The sequence below is a fragment of the Callospermophilus lateralis genome, chromosome 11 (assembly GCF_048772815.1).
Source record: "Callospermophilus lateralis isolate mCalLat2 chromosome 11, mCalLat2.hap1, whole genome shotgun sequence".
Taxonomy (NCBI): domain Eukaryota; kingdom Metazoa; phylum Chordata; class Mammalia; order Rodentia; family Sciuridae; genus Callospermophilus; species Callospermophilus lateralis.
Window position 1 is genome coordinate 15,435,862 of NC_135315.1, and position 17,794 is coordinate 15,453,655.

Genomic DNA, 17,794 nt, shown 5'->3' on the forward strand with positions numbered 1-17,794 from the left:
GGTGGTGTTTTTTTTTCTTTTTCTGTATGCTTTGTTTGTATATCTATGAAATTAAATCACTTGTATAGATTCATATATCTACACTGCATCAAGATACAGAGCAGTTCAGTCACCATCAGGGAACTCTCTTGTGTTATCCCTTGGTCAAAACCAACTCCCCCTTCTCTAACCTCTGGAAACCATTAGTATATTCCATATCTATATAATTTTGTTATTTTTAGAATGTAATATAGATGGAATTGTATAAACTTTGAGATTGGCTTTTTAAACATTCAGCATAATTTGGATTCATCCAAATGGCTCCTGTTTCAGTAGTTCATTCCTTTTCATTTCTGAGTAATACACAGCATATATACCACATTTAATTCTATCATTTATACTCTGAAGAACAACTGGGTTGTTTCTAGTTTCTGGTAACTGCTTTCAGTAACTGCTGTGAATACTTGCACGTAGTTTTGTATGAACATAACCTTCCATTTCTCTAGGATAAATACTGAGAAATGCAATTGCTGGGTCATGTTCTTGCTGGGTGGATGGTAAACATATGTTCAATTTTCTCAGTTTTCCAAACTGTTTTCCAGAGTGGCTGTACCATTTACATTCCTACAAGCAATGTATGAATGGTCCAGATAGCCATTCTTTTTTTTTTTTTTTTTAAATTGGTTGTTCAAAACATTACAAAGCTCTTGATGCATGTAATAATGAATTAATGTGTTTTTAAATTTCCCAAATGGCTAATGATGCTGAACATCTTTTCATGTACTTGCTGATCTCTGTGTGTCCTCTTCAGTGAATCAGCTATCTTTTAAAAAATATTTTGTTTTGCTTTGTTTTTGTACCAGTGATTTAATCCAGGGCACTCAACCACTGAGTCACATATCCCATGCACCGTTTTTAAATGTTTTTCTTTTGAGACAGGCTCTAATTTGCTGAGGCTAGGATCATGAATTCATGATCCTCCTGCCTCAGCCTCCTAAATTGCTGGGATTACAGGCTTGTGCCCCTGCTCCAGCAAAAGATAAAAAATTTTCATTCTTATCTATGTAGTTGTGATTTCCCATATTTCGTATTCCATTGTATACATGCAAATTTCCATCTGGCATCAATTTTCTTTTGCATAAAGAAATATCTTCAATACTTCTTATCTTATAGTACTTCTATGAATGTTTGAAATTTTGGGGGCAAACACTGTACAAGGAAGTTTCTTTTAAACAACTCAGTGGTTCTCAATTAGGGACAAGTTTACTCCTAGGGAACATGTGGTTCACCAAGTCAGCTGGTGATAAATTCTTCCTGTGACTCAGTAAGTCTATATTTTGTCTTCATTTTTTTAAAAGGTATTTTTCAGGGTATAAAATTCTAGTTTGACAGATTTTTATCTAAGTACTCCAAAGATGGTGTTCCCACTTGTCTTCTGACTTGAATGTCCCCCACCCTACCAGGAGATGATACTGCCATCTTTGTTCTTCTATAATTATATGTCAATTCTAGATATTTTGGGGGTTACTTCAATTGATTGAGTTTACTTCTCATTACAAGAAGTACTTTCCTGCTTATTTAGATACTTGGTAATTTTTAAACTTGGTAGTCACTGGTTGTCACAATGAGGAAAGGGGTTATTATTACTGGTATCTAGTTGACAGAGGTCAAGATAAATAATAATCCTATAATATACAGAATAGCTCCCCACAATGAAGGGTCATCCACCCCCCAAATCAATGATATTGAGGTTTAGAAACTAAGGAAATACTAAATTACTTTCCCTTTTAAAATTTGGCAAAGTGGATGACTTAGGGCACAGCACTGGGGAAACTAGTATAAAACTTGTTGTTTCTGAGAATTCTAAGAGTTACTTCAGGGCTGAGAGTGTAGCTCAGTTGTGCATCAAGGCCCTGAGTTCAGTCCCCAGCATGGGTGCTCATGCACTGCCCCCGCCCCCCCCGCAAAAGAAGTTATTTCAATTTCTGGATTACAATGAATTTGTAGTCTTTGGGCTATTTCCTTACCAAGGATGGGGGCTGTTTTCTGCACCATTAGATTCTGCCATAATCCTATCAGTGTGTATATCAAGAGGCTGAGATTATGTCAAGGCATAAGACAACATAGATTATGTCTTTTATTAATAATAATAACAGCTATTATCTATGGGAATGAACTATATGACAGGTACTAAATATTTTACATCATCACAGCTGCCTTAAGAGGCAGGCATTCTATGACCACTTTGTGAATAAGGAAAGTAAAGCACAGAAAGGATAAGTAATTTACTCAAACTTATATAACTAGTAAGTAGCTAAACCAGGCTACCTGGCTCTAGAACTCAAGCTCTTACCACCCAAGTTATACAGTCTTCCCAAACCTAGTCACTTAACAAGCTGCTGGGCATTATTCCTTGCCTGCCTCTGCCCAGTATGTTTGTTTAGAATGCTCAAAATTCTTCTTAAATTCTCCTATCAATTATTTCACCTGTCTTTTGTCTACCCATGACCATCCATGCAATGTGAAGAGGGTTTGATCTTCATAACCAAACACACTCAATTAAGGTATGTTCCTACACAAAGAAAAAAATTTTTCTTGAATGGTATTATACTATGACTTCCTTAACTAATAATGAAGAATTTGGAGTATGATAAACCAAACATATGATGGAAAGGCTGCTAGAAAATAATCCCTGTGAGATTGTTATACATAAAATACATCATGCAGCATTCATACATTGTGCTGATTTTAAAATTCACAGCTCTTGGTTTTATTTTCACCAATAAAACACACTGTTTGGAAGCAGTATGTTGAGGCATGATATTTTGCTCCCATAACTCTGGGTAAAGAATACAGTACCACAAAGATTAAGAGATTCTTTATGAACTTTAAAACATTTATTTATTTTCCCACAACACTAATCATGGATTATGTCATGACTATGAGTTGCTAAATCCTATAGCTCCTTGGGAAAACATAGCTCTACTGAGTGATTATGGCAGTCCATAGAGAACCTCATTCTTTAGGTAGAGCATCAAGAGCTCTTGATTTCACACTTCCACAAGAACTCTTTGAAATAACCCAAAGATTAAGAGATTCTAAACTTATAGGGAAATGGAAAGGTCTAGGAATAATAAAGAAAACATGATGACAAATGACATCTTATTTAATCCCAAGATTTAATACAGAGCTAAAGAATGACATAAACATAGGCTTAAAAAAACAACAGAGTAAGAATGACATAAACATAGATTTTTTTAAAAAAACAACAGTTGGGGTATGGTGGCGCATGTGGTGGTGTAGAAGGCTGAGACATAGTAAGTTCAAGTCCAGCCTGGGCAACTTAACTAGCTTCTGTCTCAAAATAAAAATTTTTTAAAAGGGCTGGGGATGTGAGGCTGGGATTGTGGCTCGGCGGCAGAGCACTCGCCTAGCATGTTCAAGAACCTGGGTTTGATCCTCAGCACCACATAAAAAAAATAAACAAAATAAAACTATTGTGTCCAGCTTAAAAGGGGGGGGGCTGGGGATGTAGCTCAGGGGTAGAGCACCCCTGTTCAATCCCCATTATGGAGGGGAAGGGAGTGGGAAGACCATCATAGCAATTAAGAATCCAGCCAGACCATAAGAGGCAGCAGCATGAAGAGCTGCTGCCTGAATTCCCTGGTTTCTTTCCTCTTTCCTCCTCCTCCACCCTAGATTCTTCTTCATGGGCCAGTTCAGGCCAGTTTCTTTTCCTCCTTAGTTGCCTTGTGCCTGCAATGACCAAAGACTTGACCAAAGTCCAGCTCCCTATGTTACTGCTTGATATGAACAATGGTGTGACTGAAGAGATTAAATGTCACTCTTTTTATCTGGCTACTTATGCATGTGAAGGTGGTTAGTAGTAACCTTAGAAAGAAAAATATCAGTTAAGAAGATGCACAAAGAGAGTGACATGCATATAAACTTCCAAGTCTTACCTATGATCATTGATAAACTGGAAGAGGACATTAGCATCTCTATGACCAACAGCACAACTGCCAGTATCCCTCTTTTCTCCCAAATCACTTTCACACTGGTGGTCCCTACTGATCAATATGGCTCTCTCTCTTTGGAACAGATCAGGGAAATATGAGAGTATAGGGGCTCAGGTCCAGGTAACAGGGGATATGCTTCCCAACTCATCATTGAGTATGTCAAACAGATCTATGTAGTCATATTAAAGACTCTCCCAATACTTTTTTTTAAAATTAGGAGTAAATTCATTTTCTGGTTTACTGAACAAGAGTCAAACTTTGAAGCATTTAATAAGGAAAATAAAACCAGTAAGTAGTGCCAGAGAAGATGGATTAAAAAAAGACAAAATGAGACATTTTGGATGGGGACCTCCAACATTTTCATGAGATAGAAAAAGTAAAAGTGATTCTAAGACAAACATAGAGCCATTTGCAAGAGTGCAGAGTAGGATCCAGATGGGCATCTGTTGTCCTGTATTTCCAATCTCAGAGCGGAAAGGAGACTAACCCCAATGTCTGACCCATTGTGTATGGGGGAACTGCACTACTTAAAAAGAAAGCAAGAGTTGAGTAGGGTTTCCTTTCACCCTTCATTTACCAAAAACAAACAATGGGAATGCAGAGATAAAATCCCACCCAGCTTGTACCCACCAGCCATTAAAAATGAAGGATCCAAGCAGAGGTGGTGGTGGGGGGATAATGTCAAACACCTGATATAATTCTTCATTCCTAAACCTGGTCCTTTTCCTACTTGTCCCTACATTGCATCCTGTACAATATGGCTTCTCTTAACTTACACAAGAAGCCACGGAACTATGGAACCAAAGAGTTACAAATTCAGCCTCTTACAGAACGTACTATCTTCCCAACTGAAAATAAGTCCTACAAGTTAGAAGCTAAGTTCCTATTTCCCAGAATCTACAATGATGTCCCTCCCTGACATGAACAATCTACAATGATGTCCCTCCCTGAACTTGAACAATTCCAAAGAAATAGTTTGCAAATTAAATGACCCCATAGGATTGAGTTTTAAAATCCAGAATTCAAACATCTCCCATCAACAAATCTCAGAAGGACAACCATTAAAAGTGGATTTTGTTATCTTATATGCATGCATGGCTATGGCATAAGGAATCCCACTATTACGTTTATAATTATAATTCACCAATAAGAAAAGAGAAAGAAAAGTAAACTGTGGGGGAGCAGGAAGACTCATTGCCAGCAACATGATAGCCAGAGAGAAAACACACACTATACCACTTCTTTTTTTTCTTTTCCATTTCCTTTTTGCTTTTTTATAAGTGCCTAGAATTGATAGTCATTTTCAATACTTTCCACCTGAGATAAAATTCATAGGTTTTGGGGAAGGCTATTGTGGCTAAAGAATTTTACCAGGCTTTCCATGAGAGACCCCAGGTTCATCTGAAATATAAACCCCAATGCACTGACAGACAGATGATGCTCTGCTTGTTAGAAATCTGTCTCCCATCCAGATCTCCCTGGAATTTTCCACAATTGATTCAAAACCCTCCCAGGACTGACACCAATGGTCAGTTCTCCTGGAGAAATGGAGTATACAAGGTACCCTGGCAGGCCCTGCACTTAAGGCATTTATTTTCTTTGGTTTGAGGAAGATAGCAGAGGACAAGGGAGGAACAAGTCTCTGTTGGTTCCTTCGGGCTAACCCTAACTATCAATCTTTCCTTTCTTCCATTTTACTTCTCTGTTTTAAGAATCTCAGTGGTCTTGGGGTTCAAAACAATCCCCGCTATTTATAGCAAAGCACTGAATAGGTATGGGTGACACGTCCCTCTAGGAAACCCCCATCCCTGAGACCAAAGAAGCTGCTGTTGACCCCATCCCCCAAGGGGAAGATCTGCTCCTGATTCAGGCCCCATTCACCCTTGTTCTTGTCCTCCAGCTCAGTTTCTGCTCCATTCCTGGTGTTCCCATACAGGTCCATGTGCACAGGGAGCCAGCTGGTTCCTCTTAGCGCTGACCACGATGGCTGAGGAGCCAAAGAGGCACTCTGGGAAGATGCGATTGGCCACCATGCACCAGTACTTCTGGAGCACCTTTGGCAAAACCGGAATAAGTGCCAGGTGGTGGGACTACCACTTGAAGATCATCACTGAGGTCTAGCACCTTCCGGGACTTGAAGTTACGGAGCTCTTCCACCACCTGGGCATGCCACTATTCCTGTTCCTCCATGCTGCCTGGTTGGCAGAAGATCTCAGTCGGCATGCTGTTGATCACGCTGACAGGTGCAGGTGTGGGTGTGGCTCACTACCAACTTCTTTGCTGAAGGCTTTTAAGGAACTGGGTAGATTCTATCCTTGGCTCACAGTGGGCCACAGCTACTGTCCTTGACCTTCTCCAGAAGAACTTTGGTTTCCTCCACCACTCAGTTCTCCATCTGCTACTTCTCGAAGGCAGACAGGAAGGGGAACTCCTGTATCAAGGGTCCAGGAAGGTGGCCATGTTGAGAAACATGTCCATTGAGGGGTTCTTCTGGTAGGTCTTGGACAGCTCTTTGGGGATGTCCTCTTTGGCCATGCCAATCTCCTTAGAGTCAGTCTCCTTGATTTTGAATGTGGTGTTCAGGAACACATGCAGCAGCAGCTTTACCATGCTGATGGTCAGGTACCTGGAGGCAGAAAGCATCTCAGCCACTTGCTTGAAAAGCTGCAGAAGATCCACTCGGTGGCCTCCAACATCAGATGGTGGTTGTTGCTGTCCTCCACCAGGATGCCAAGATGATGAACTGATGCTCCTTCCGGCTCTGCAGCATGGCCAGCGTACAGCCCCACCTGGACACCTGGTTGCTCACCAGCATACCATGGGCCATGTTGTGCTGCTTCTGATTCCACCAAGGAATGCTGGAAAGACTCTACCAGGTTATGGCACCACAACAGGAGGCCACCCAGCTTGGGCAGCTGCAAGGCCTGTTGGATGCCTACATTGAAGGTCTGCTCAGACAATATCTGCCTGGGGATGCCCAGCAATGAGCATGCCTTTGCAATGTCCTTCCTGAAGTCCATGGTGGCCCGGAAGACCTTGGTGCTGATGTTCCACTCAATGAACACCTCATAAAGCACACATATGATGGTTTCTGCCATGTTTTCCTCAGGTACTCAAAGGTCTTCAGGCATCTGAAGGGCACCATCGGGCAGTTGGGTTAACCAAGGCCCAGGAAGTACGCTGCCAGTATCACGTAGGCACAGTTCTGGTTCTTACTCAGCCACAGTTTGGTGGAGATGCTGCTCCATGAGGTGTCTGCCAGCTCCATCTGGATGGCCTCTGGCACCATGCTGTACTACTTGGGGACAGGACAGCCTTGCTGGGGAATTTTCTGCTAGGTAGTTTGTTCCTCGGGTAGGTCATCTTCAGAAACACTCTGAAGGTGGGCTTGTCCACCATGGAGGCTAGGTACAGCTCCTTGCATATGAGCCCCAGCTTGGTGACTGTGAGCTCCTGCTGTTTCTTGCTCTTGAGGCCCATGGCCAGATTTGATGGCCAGCGGGTCCTATGGGGGCTGTTACTGTGAGGACAACGCCAGCTTGAGTTTCAGGAAAGTGGTGGCAAAAACTTCCTGCATCTGCTCTGTGTTGCTCTTGATAAACTCACATCATTGCTCATGATAAACTCAGGGTGATTCTTCTTCAGGTGACAGGATAGGTTGGAGGCATTTCTTGAATAGGCAGTCTGAGCCATGCAGATGCAACAGCAGATTTTCTTCCACTGCAAGATGTACCCTTCTATGTTGGTGTTGAAGCCAAAATATTTCCACACTTTGCTCTTGGTATGGGGTGGACTACTAACTTCAGGTCTGCCTGGGAGTTACTGAGGTCCCTCAGGGCTGCCGGCACAACAAAGGTGACATGGCTGCCCCAGCTATGCCACAGTCAGCACTTCTGTGAACGCATGACCATCTCTTAAAGGCCTAACTCATCAAGTTCTCCAGTTATCTTTGCAGGTGATCAGGCCTATGGGATTTAAGAATAGTGTACTCCATTCCACCACTAGAACTGACCAAACTGCACCAGTTGATAATGCAACAGTCTCATTTTCCCATGATGCATAGCAATAATGAATTCAGCAGCATTGAATCCAGTTCTTTAGAGGTAAAAAGCTATTGGAGAGGTTTGAGTGTATCTGTTCAGCCTACTTCTCAAGAACTCACCATTCCAAAAACTTTGATTGGCTGCATGATCCAAAATCAAGTTGTCAAAATTGATGAGATCCAGGTGTCTGGAATGCAGATCAAAACTGCAAACCCAGTGGAAGGATCTGCTGATAGTTACCATTGTTGCACCTCATGGAAGCATTAGCCTGGATTACTATGTAACTGATGTCAAGCTTTTCTTGGAGACTAGAGGCATGGGGAGCAGCTGAAACAATGCAAATTTATCCATAGTCCCTTTCTGCTCTTCACCACCGCCCATGATCCATCTGTGTTGTTTCTGAACAGTTGATTCCAGGTTTTAAATAGTTGATACATCTTTGAGTTTGTTTTATCAGCTTTTCCTGTTTTCCCCCTCAATTAAACTTCTTTTTTTTTTCAAGAAGTTTACTGTTTGTCATGGAAATGTAAGAGTGGAATATTAATACATTTTAGTTTACTTCTATGATATCAGGAATTTTTCAAAAAAATTAAAAGATGGAGCTGGGTGTGGTGGTGCATACCCATAACCCCAGCTACTTGGGAAGCTGAGGCAGGAGGTTCACAAATTCAAGAACAGCCTAGATAATTTAGCAAGAAAGACCCTTTCTGAAAATAAAATTTTTAAAAAGGGCTGGAGATATAGCTCAGAGGTAGAACACCCCTGGATTTAATCCCAGTATGGAAAAAAACAAACAAAAGAAGACCCCCAAACATTGGATTATTTTGCGACTATGAGCTGCTAAATCTTATATCTCCCTGGGAAAACATAGCACTATTGAGTGACTATGGCAGTCTATGGAGAACCTCAATCTTTAGGCAGAGTGTTAAGATCTGCCAGAAACAAATGTATACATAATCACCTTACTTAGGATAAGAGTGCCACTGAATATTTCAAATACCATGATGGTATTTTCAATAACTGATGACAGATAAATATATCTCTATGAAAAAAATGAATCCTCTCCATACACAAAATAATTCCAGATGGATTATAGATGCAGATGTGAAAAACCAATCCAATTTCTAGAAGATAACCTAACAGAATATCTTTAAGATGTAGAATCAGGTAAAGATTTCTTAAACAAGACACAAAAGGCACTCACTAGAGAAAAAATTAGCAAAGTGAAGTTCATTAATAAGACACAATTAAGAGAGGAAAAAGACAAGTCATAGAGTGGGAAAAGATCTGCAATTCATATAACCAAAAAAGGACTATACCCAGAAAATATAAAGAACGTCTACAAATTAATGATATTACAATTAAAAAATAGAGACCAAAGGCAAATATCAAAATTGCCAATAATCATATAAAAAGGTATTTAAAGTAACTGGAAAATGTATATCAATATCATAATGAGTTACCACTATAAAGGTACAGAACAGAATGGTACATCATACAAACATCTAACAATATTAGGTAAAGGAACACTTTGAACACTGCTGTGCTGGTGGGAATGTAAATTGGTAGCATGAAATTCACAAAAATACTTGGCTCTTTTAAGATGAAAAGACTGAAACCCTATGATTCAAGTCTGCTACTAGTTACACACCAAAAAGAAAAGTATACATAGGTACATCAACAGACATGTGATGAACGGGCATGGCAGTGCATGCCTATAATCCCAGTAATCCAGGAGTCTGAGGCAGGAGGATCACAAATTTAAAGCCAGTCTCAGCAACTTAGGAAGATCCTGTCACAAAATAAAAATAGAAAAGTAAAAAGGGCTAGGGATGTAGCTTAGTGGTAGAGATCCCATGGGTTCAATTCCCACTACCAAAAAACAAACAAAAAACCCCAAAATGTAATAAGCATTTGAGCATTCATAGAACTTTTCATAGGAGCCAAAACTGAAAATGGTCATCAACAGTGGACAAACAATAAAATAACAGCAATAAAAAAACCTCAAGAACATGTTGAACAAAAAAAGATAGATTCAAAAGAATACATAGTAAAGGATCAAATTTATATAAAATTCAAAAAATGATGATGGCTGTGAGAATTGTGTTATTTTTATAGGAAGTGGATAATGACACAGAGGAAGCATGTGGAAATCGTCTTTTAAGTGCTGATAAAGTTCTATATCTTGATTTAGGTGATACTTATATGGGTTTGTTCACTTCACAAATTTTCATATAGAGAAAGAATTACTATTTTGGGCACCATTCTTTATGTTTTTCCTTATTTAAAAAAAATTATAGAAAATATATTAAGGACACAGGACACTGACCTTGAGTTTGTAGCAAGTCACAACATTTGCTTTTTTTTTTAATTTGAAGAAAGAAGTTCAGAGTTATAAAAAAAGAAATAATGCCACACATATTTAAAAATTTGAAACTTATTCACATTCTTCAAATCAGGAATATTAATTAAATATCAACAAACTTGATACCCTAAAATTTTAGATCATCTTTTTAAAGTTCCTATTCTAATCAAAGACATAAATCTATAAATCAAAGACTTAAAGAAAATTATATGTGAAATATTTTATGGTTTAAACAGATCAGCAACTAATGAAAATCTTCATTTTAAATGTGATTTTTAGGGATTCTGTGGAACAGAAAGTCTCAATCCATCTTTTTCCTAATATCTACTGCACTGAAAGGACACAGTTGCCAAAACAAAAACAAAACAAAAAGGACACTGGGAAGATACATTGAAAGCTGAAGGCTGATGAGAACAGGTAAGATGCTTCATTTCCCAGAATGGACAGAACCAGGGAAGTTTCAGGGGACAGTAGCAAGGCAAATAGCCCAAAATCTTACTTTTCTACAGTTTCCTGGCTGAAAGATGTTGGTGGATTCACTTGGAGCTAAAGACTATACCTACTAAATGTGGTCCTTGGAGTTACAACCATTCCTATAGTCAAATCATTACTTGAATACAAGGTGGAATTAGATGTCAAGTGAAATTTCTATTCTTCTGGAATTAGCAAGTAAGGCCCAAAGGGCGAAGGACAAAAGGCATTAATGATTTCAAATTCTCAGTAGTGACCTCTGGGATCAACTTTCCCCAGGTTAGCTTGAGATAGTCCATTTCAGTTGGAATGGCAATACAATTCTCTCTTTCCCAACTAATTCATGTCTTCTAATATGCATGGGAAGTTCATGCCTGTGTCTGAAGACTCCAAAGTTCTACAGGTTACAAGGTTACAGAGGGTTCTATATAGCATTCGAGCTCATCTACCCTCCATTTGGTTAACTACAAACAGTGAGAAAAATGTGCTATATTATGATGATGACCAATAGCAGGAAGACAGAAACTTCACCAATATCAACCTTGGTAAAATTCAATTACCAAAAGATCACCAAGAAATACAGGCAACAGGTCCAAAATAAGGAAAATTAAAAGAAATAAAGAAATAAATAAAAGAAATGGGGGCATACTCCATTAAAATAGAACAAAGAACAATGGAATAAAGGAAGGGGATTAAGGGGGAAGGTGGAGGGATGGGATAAAATCTGATATAACTTTCCTATGTACATATATCAATATACTACAGTCAGTTTCACCATTATGTATATCCATAAGGCACCAATATTAAAAAAAAACTATAAGTAAATAGCAGAAAGATCAGTAGAATATAGGGAAGGGAATGGGGTGGCGGGGGGAGTACTAGACACTGAATTAGAGCAAATAATATTCCATGCCTTTATAATTATGTCAAAATAAGTCCTAATGTTATATATAACTAAAAGAACTAATAAAAAAGAAAAAGAAATACATAGCCAACAACAAACCACAGACCACGATATAAGGAATATCTTTATTTAATCTCCTTCCTCCATACCCAAAGAAAACAAACAAAAAGAAAAGGAGGGGCTGCAACAGTGGCAAACTAAGTAGGGATGTACATACCCCTCTAATGCTGACCCAAATCTCCAGTGCTTAACACATAGAAAGCATTCAAGAAATATTTGTTGATGCCAGGTGTGGTACACACCTGTATTCCCAGTGACTTGGGAGGCTGAGGTAGGAGGATCCCAAGTTTGGGACTGGCCTGGGCAACTTAGTGAAACCATGTCTCAAAATTTAAAAAAGAAAAAATGGGGGAGGGACTGGGAATGTAATGCAGTGATAGAATACCCCTAGATTCAACTCCCAGTTTCCCCCTTCCACAAAGATGTATCTGTTGAACACATGAACAAAATAATTTTTAGAGAAGGATATAACCAGATCTGACTATAAGGCTGTTCTGACAGCAATGTGGAGAATGGATTAGAGGAAGGTGAGGCAGAAAGACCAGGAATTTCCTTAACTTCATAATGATATAAACAAATAAACCTACCTATATATCAATCAAATATTCCTTCTTACTTTTTAAATACCAACATTGTTCCTTTTATTTGTCTTAGTTTTCTGTTGCTATAACTATAACTATAAAGACTAGAATTTTATTTGGCTCATGGTTCTAGAGACTGAGAATTTCCAGATAGTGGTACCATCATCTACTTGGCATCTGATGAGGGCCTTCCAGCTGCATTATAACATGGCAGACGGCAAAACATGGTAAGACACAGAAAATGTGCTTACACAGGCCTCATCTTTTTCTTATAAAGCCACTAAGGTCATAAAAAGGACCCCACTCATATGACCTCATCTAATTCTAATAACCCCTCAAAGGACTCCCCTCCAAATACCATAAACATATAAATTTGAGGATTAAGTTTCCAGCACATGAACTTTTGAGGGACACATTAAAACTATAACACAATATGAAGTGAATTTTTCTAATTGCATTTTAGATCTTATTATCTCCTGTCTTCATGGAAAATTAATATAAAAGATAATCCTTTCTCTTTTAAAAATCCATACTCATACTTTCAGATGTGTTTTATGCATTAGTTATCAAACATATCCAATACTCTTCCAACAATAAATCACAAACAACTTTATTTCATCATTCTTATATCAGTTAACAACAAAGTAAAGGAACTGGCATTAAAGATAGGTAAGTCAATGTACCTAAGAAATATTTTACAAATTAAAAGAAGTATTTGAAATTAATGCAATAGATGATTGAAATTTTAACAGAATAGAAAGAAAAAGAATTTGCAGATTCAAATTCTGTCTGACTTACCAATTCTACATAAATATAGAACTCTAACATGAAAACTGACTAAATACAGCATATTTAATGTTGCTGTAAAAGAGTGATTTAAGTTTATTTTTGGAACAATATTTATAGTAGTAGTAGTACTACTAGTAGTAATATTAACAATAACTAACATTTATTGAGATAGCGCTGCCTGGCATGTTTCTCATTATATGTATTGAACCATTTTCTTATCACAGTATTCCTATCTTTAGAGATAGCAAAAATGAAGTACATAATGATTAAATTCTTGCTACCTCATAGCTCAGAATAAGTGAAGTAACAGTCAACATTTGAGTCCAGACTATCTAGTTCCCGTGCCTATGCTCTTAGCCATTTCATCACTCTGCTAAGAAATATGTGATTTTAAAAAATATCTTTGTTTTATTTTTATGTGGTACTGAGAATTGAACCCAGTGCCTCATGAATGCCAGGCAAGCACGCTACTACTTGAGCCACATCCCCAGCCCTGAAATATGTGCTTTTAAGTACGAATTTTCAATATGGTTATTTTATTTATTTTTGTATTTAACAGAATCCAGAAGAATTATCTGATTATTGACAAATGACAGACAATATAAGAAAGCACTAATTCATTCAATAATTACTTATTGAGAACTTCTGGCATGTCCAGCACTGAGTTAGGCACCAAATGTGCATTATGAACAATAGGCACAGTCCCTATCAATAAGAAGCTTTACAGCTTCATGGGGAAAATAAAAATAGTTTAATTAAATTATGGCAATTAAATTCTGTGATAAATATAATGCAGACAAGACAGAGGATGCTATAAAAAGAGCAACACCATATTTCAGTACATTTTGGATTTTGCTTTTCCTGACAACACTAATTCTCCACTCCTTGATGATTTACACTTTACAACACACGCAAGAAGCACCTTGAACTTAAAGTAGCCATGGGCAATGGGATTAAATAATGATCAAAACTGTCCTAAGAAATCAATATCTAAGGATAGGATTGTGGCTCAGTGGTAGAGCACCTTCCTTGCACATGTGAGGCACTGGGTTTGATCCTCAGCACCACATAAAAATAAATAAACAAAATAAAGATATTGTGTCTATGTATAACTAAATTTTAAAAAAAAAGAAATCAATATCTAATGGCTAATGTATCCAAATCCTTCATCTACATTCCTAACATGGTGGGCAGCACACAAATGATAGACAAACATTTATCTCTAGTTCCATACTCTCTCTTAATTCTCAGCATTCTCTTAGCATTTTCGTTGCACTGTTTACATTTTTGTTTAATATCTATTCATTATGAACTGCTTATTTTTCATCTACTTCAACATGATATCTCTTTTTTCATATTTAATCAAATGTGTTCTGATGGAGTTGTAAAAACTATGATTAACTTGGTCCAAACTGTCAAAACAAACCTGATTACTGGAAAGTGGGTAATTACTACTAGCAGGGGCTAATATTTGACCTAGTAAGTGCTGAAGAAGTTATAGGAGCTTCTACATTCTCCCCAAAATGAATTCCTAATTATGAGAATCACTGCCTACCAGTTGTTGAAAAGATAATCAATGGCTTCTAGTTCATCTTTACTCACAGAACAGCTGGTTTAAAGCAATGATTCATATTTCTTAGTTCCCTTGGGAAGAGTTGAAGATGAGGGGAAGAAATTAATGAACAAGAGTGGCAAAAACCTAGGCGGACCTGCAATTGACCAGCAGAACAGGCCCAGCGGCCCACAGTGGAGCAGAGCCGCCGCCCGCACCTGCAAGGTAGGCAGAACTGCAACCAGTAGGCAGACCTGCAACCGACAGGCAGAACAGGCCCAGCGGCCCGCAGAGGGGCAGAGCCGCCGCCCGCGCCTACAAGGTAGGCAGACCTGCGACCGACTGCCAGAACAGGCCCAGCGACCCACCAGCGTGGTAGGCACATTGCCCCAATTGGAGGAGGGGCAGAGCCGCTGCCCACGCCTGCAAGGGAGACTTTACAACTATACAAGAACAATATAAATATATAGGGGGAAAATTCAATAACAACAGTTTCACCAAGCAGAAAGAAACTCAACCAGTATGAAAAGACAAAGAAAGAAAGGACCACAAGCAATGCAGGTCAACTCAACTTTAGAAGAGGTAATATCTGCAGCAGATGGAATGTCAGATAAAGAATTCAGGATATACATGCTTCAGATGATCTGGAGTCTCAAGGAAGACATTAGACAGCAAAATCAGACAATGAAAGATCACTTCGACAATGAATTACATAAACAAATCCAAGAAGCAAAGGATCAACTATACAGGGAGATAGAGGTAATAAAAAACAAACAGAAATCCTAGAAATGCAAGAAACAATAAACCAACTTTAAAACTCAAATGAAAATACTACCAGCAGAGTAGAGCATCTAGAAGATAGAACATCAGACAATGAAGACAAAGTATTTCAACTTGAAAAGAACATAGACAGCTCAGCAAGACTGTTAAGAAACCATGAGCAGAACATCCAAGAAATATGGGATAACATAAAGAGACCAAACTTAAGAGTCATTGGGATACAGGAAGGTATAGAGGTCCAAACCAAAGGAATGAGCAATCTGTTCAACGAAATAATACGAGAAAACTTCTAAGACTTGAAGAATGAGACAGAATCCCAAATCCTAGAAGCCTACAGGATGCCGAATGTGCAAAATCATAAGAGATCCACACCTAGACACATTATAATGAAGATGCCCAACATACAGAATAAGGAGAGAATTTTAAAAGCTACAAGAGAAAGGAAGCAGATTACATTTAGGGGTGAACCAATCAGGATAACAGCTGATCTTTCAACACAGACTCTGAAAGCTAGAAGATCCTGGAATAACATATTTCAAACGCTGAAAGAAAATGGGTTCCAAGCAAGAATTGTGTATCCAGCGAAATTAAGCTTCAGGATGGAAGATGAAATTAAAACCTTCCATGATAAACAAAAGTTAAAAGAATTTGCAGCTAGAAAACCATCTCTTCAAAACATCCTCGGCAAAACATTACAGGAAGAGGAAATGGAAAATAACAATGAAAACCAACAGTGGGAGGTAGTACAGTAAAGGGGAAAAAATAATCAAAGAGGAAAAACAAACCATGTTAAGTAACATAAATAAACAAATATGGCTGGAAGAACAATCCATATCTCAATAATAACCCTAAATGTTAATGGCTTAAACTCACCAATTAAGAGACACAGGCTAGTAGAATGGATAAAAAAAAAAAAAAAAAAAAAGACCCAACAATATGCTGCCTACAGGAGACACATTTGATAGGAAAAGACATACATAGACTGAAGGTGAAAGGTTGGGAAAAATCATATCACTCACATGGACTTCGGAAACAAGCAGGAGTGTCCATACTCATATCAAATAAAATAGATTTCAAGCCAAAGTTAATCAAAAGGGATAAAGAGGGACATTACATACTGCTCAAGGGAACCATACACCAACAAGACATAACAATCATAAATATATATGCCCCAAACAATGGTGCAGCTATGTTCATCAAACAAACTCTTCTCAAGTTCAACAGTCTAATAGACCACCATGCAATAATTATGGGAGACTTCAACACACCTCTCTCACCACTGGACAGATCTTCCAAACAAAAGTTGAATAAAGAAACTATAGAACTCAATAACACAATTAATAACCTAGACTTAATTGACATATATAGAATATACCACCCAACATCAAGCAGTTACACTTTTTTCTCAGCAGCACATGGATCCTTCTCAAAAATAGATCATATATTATGTCACAGGGCAACTCTTAGACAGTATAAAGGAGTAGAGATAATACCATGCATCTTATCTGATCATAATGGAATGAAACTGGAAATCAATGATAAAAGAAGGAAGGAAAAATCATGCATCACTTGGAGAATGAACAATAGGTTACTGAATGATCAATGGGTTATAGAAGACATCAAGGAGGAAATTAAAAAATTATTAGAGATAAATGAAAACACAGACACAACATATCGGAATCTATGGGACACACTGAAAGCAGTTCTAAGAGGAAAATTCATTGCTTGGAGTTCATTCCTTAAAAAAAGGAAAAACCAACAAATAAATGATCTCATACTTCATCTCAAAATCCTAGAAAAAGAAGAGCAAAACAATAGCAAAAGAAGTAGAAGGCAAGAAATAATTAAAATCAGAGCTGAAATTAATGAAATCGAAACAAAAGAAACAATTGAAAAGATTGACAAAACTAAAAGTTGGTTCTTTGAAAAAATAAATAGGATCGACAGACCCTTAGCCATGCTAACGAAGAAAGAAGAGAGAGAACTCAAATTACTAGCATACGGGATGAAAAAGGCAATATCACAACAGACACTTCCGAAATATAGAAGATAATCAGAAATTATTTTGAATCCTCATACTCCAATAAAATAGAAGATAGTGAAGGCATCGATGAATTTCTTAAGTCATATGATCTGCCCAGATTGAGTCAGGAGAATATAAACAACATAAACAGACCAATATCAATTGAGGAAATAGAAGAAACCATTAAAAGATTACCATCTAAGAAAAGCCCAGGACCGGATGGGTATA

At 38.1% G+C, this 17,794-nt stretch overlaps 1 protein-coding gene and 2 pseudogenes across 2 annotated transcripts in view; 1 reads left to right on the plus strand and 2 right to left on the minus strand.

The window, feature by feature from the left end:
• Positions 1-17,794, minus strand: part of Tanc2 (tetratricopeptide repeat, ankyrin repeat and coiled-coil containing 2) — a 454,690-nt gene that overhangs the window by 227,601 nt on the left and 209,295 nt on the right. The window lies entirely within an intron of this gene.
• On the plus strand, positions 5,436-8,372 carry LOC143409819 (poly(rC)-binding protein 2 pseudogene; annotated as a pseudogene).
• Positions 5,746-7,861, minus strand: LOC143409821 (E3 SUMO-protein ligase ZBED1-like; annotated as a pseudogene).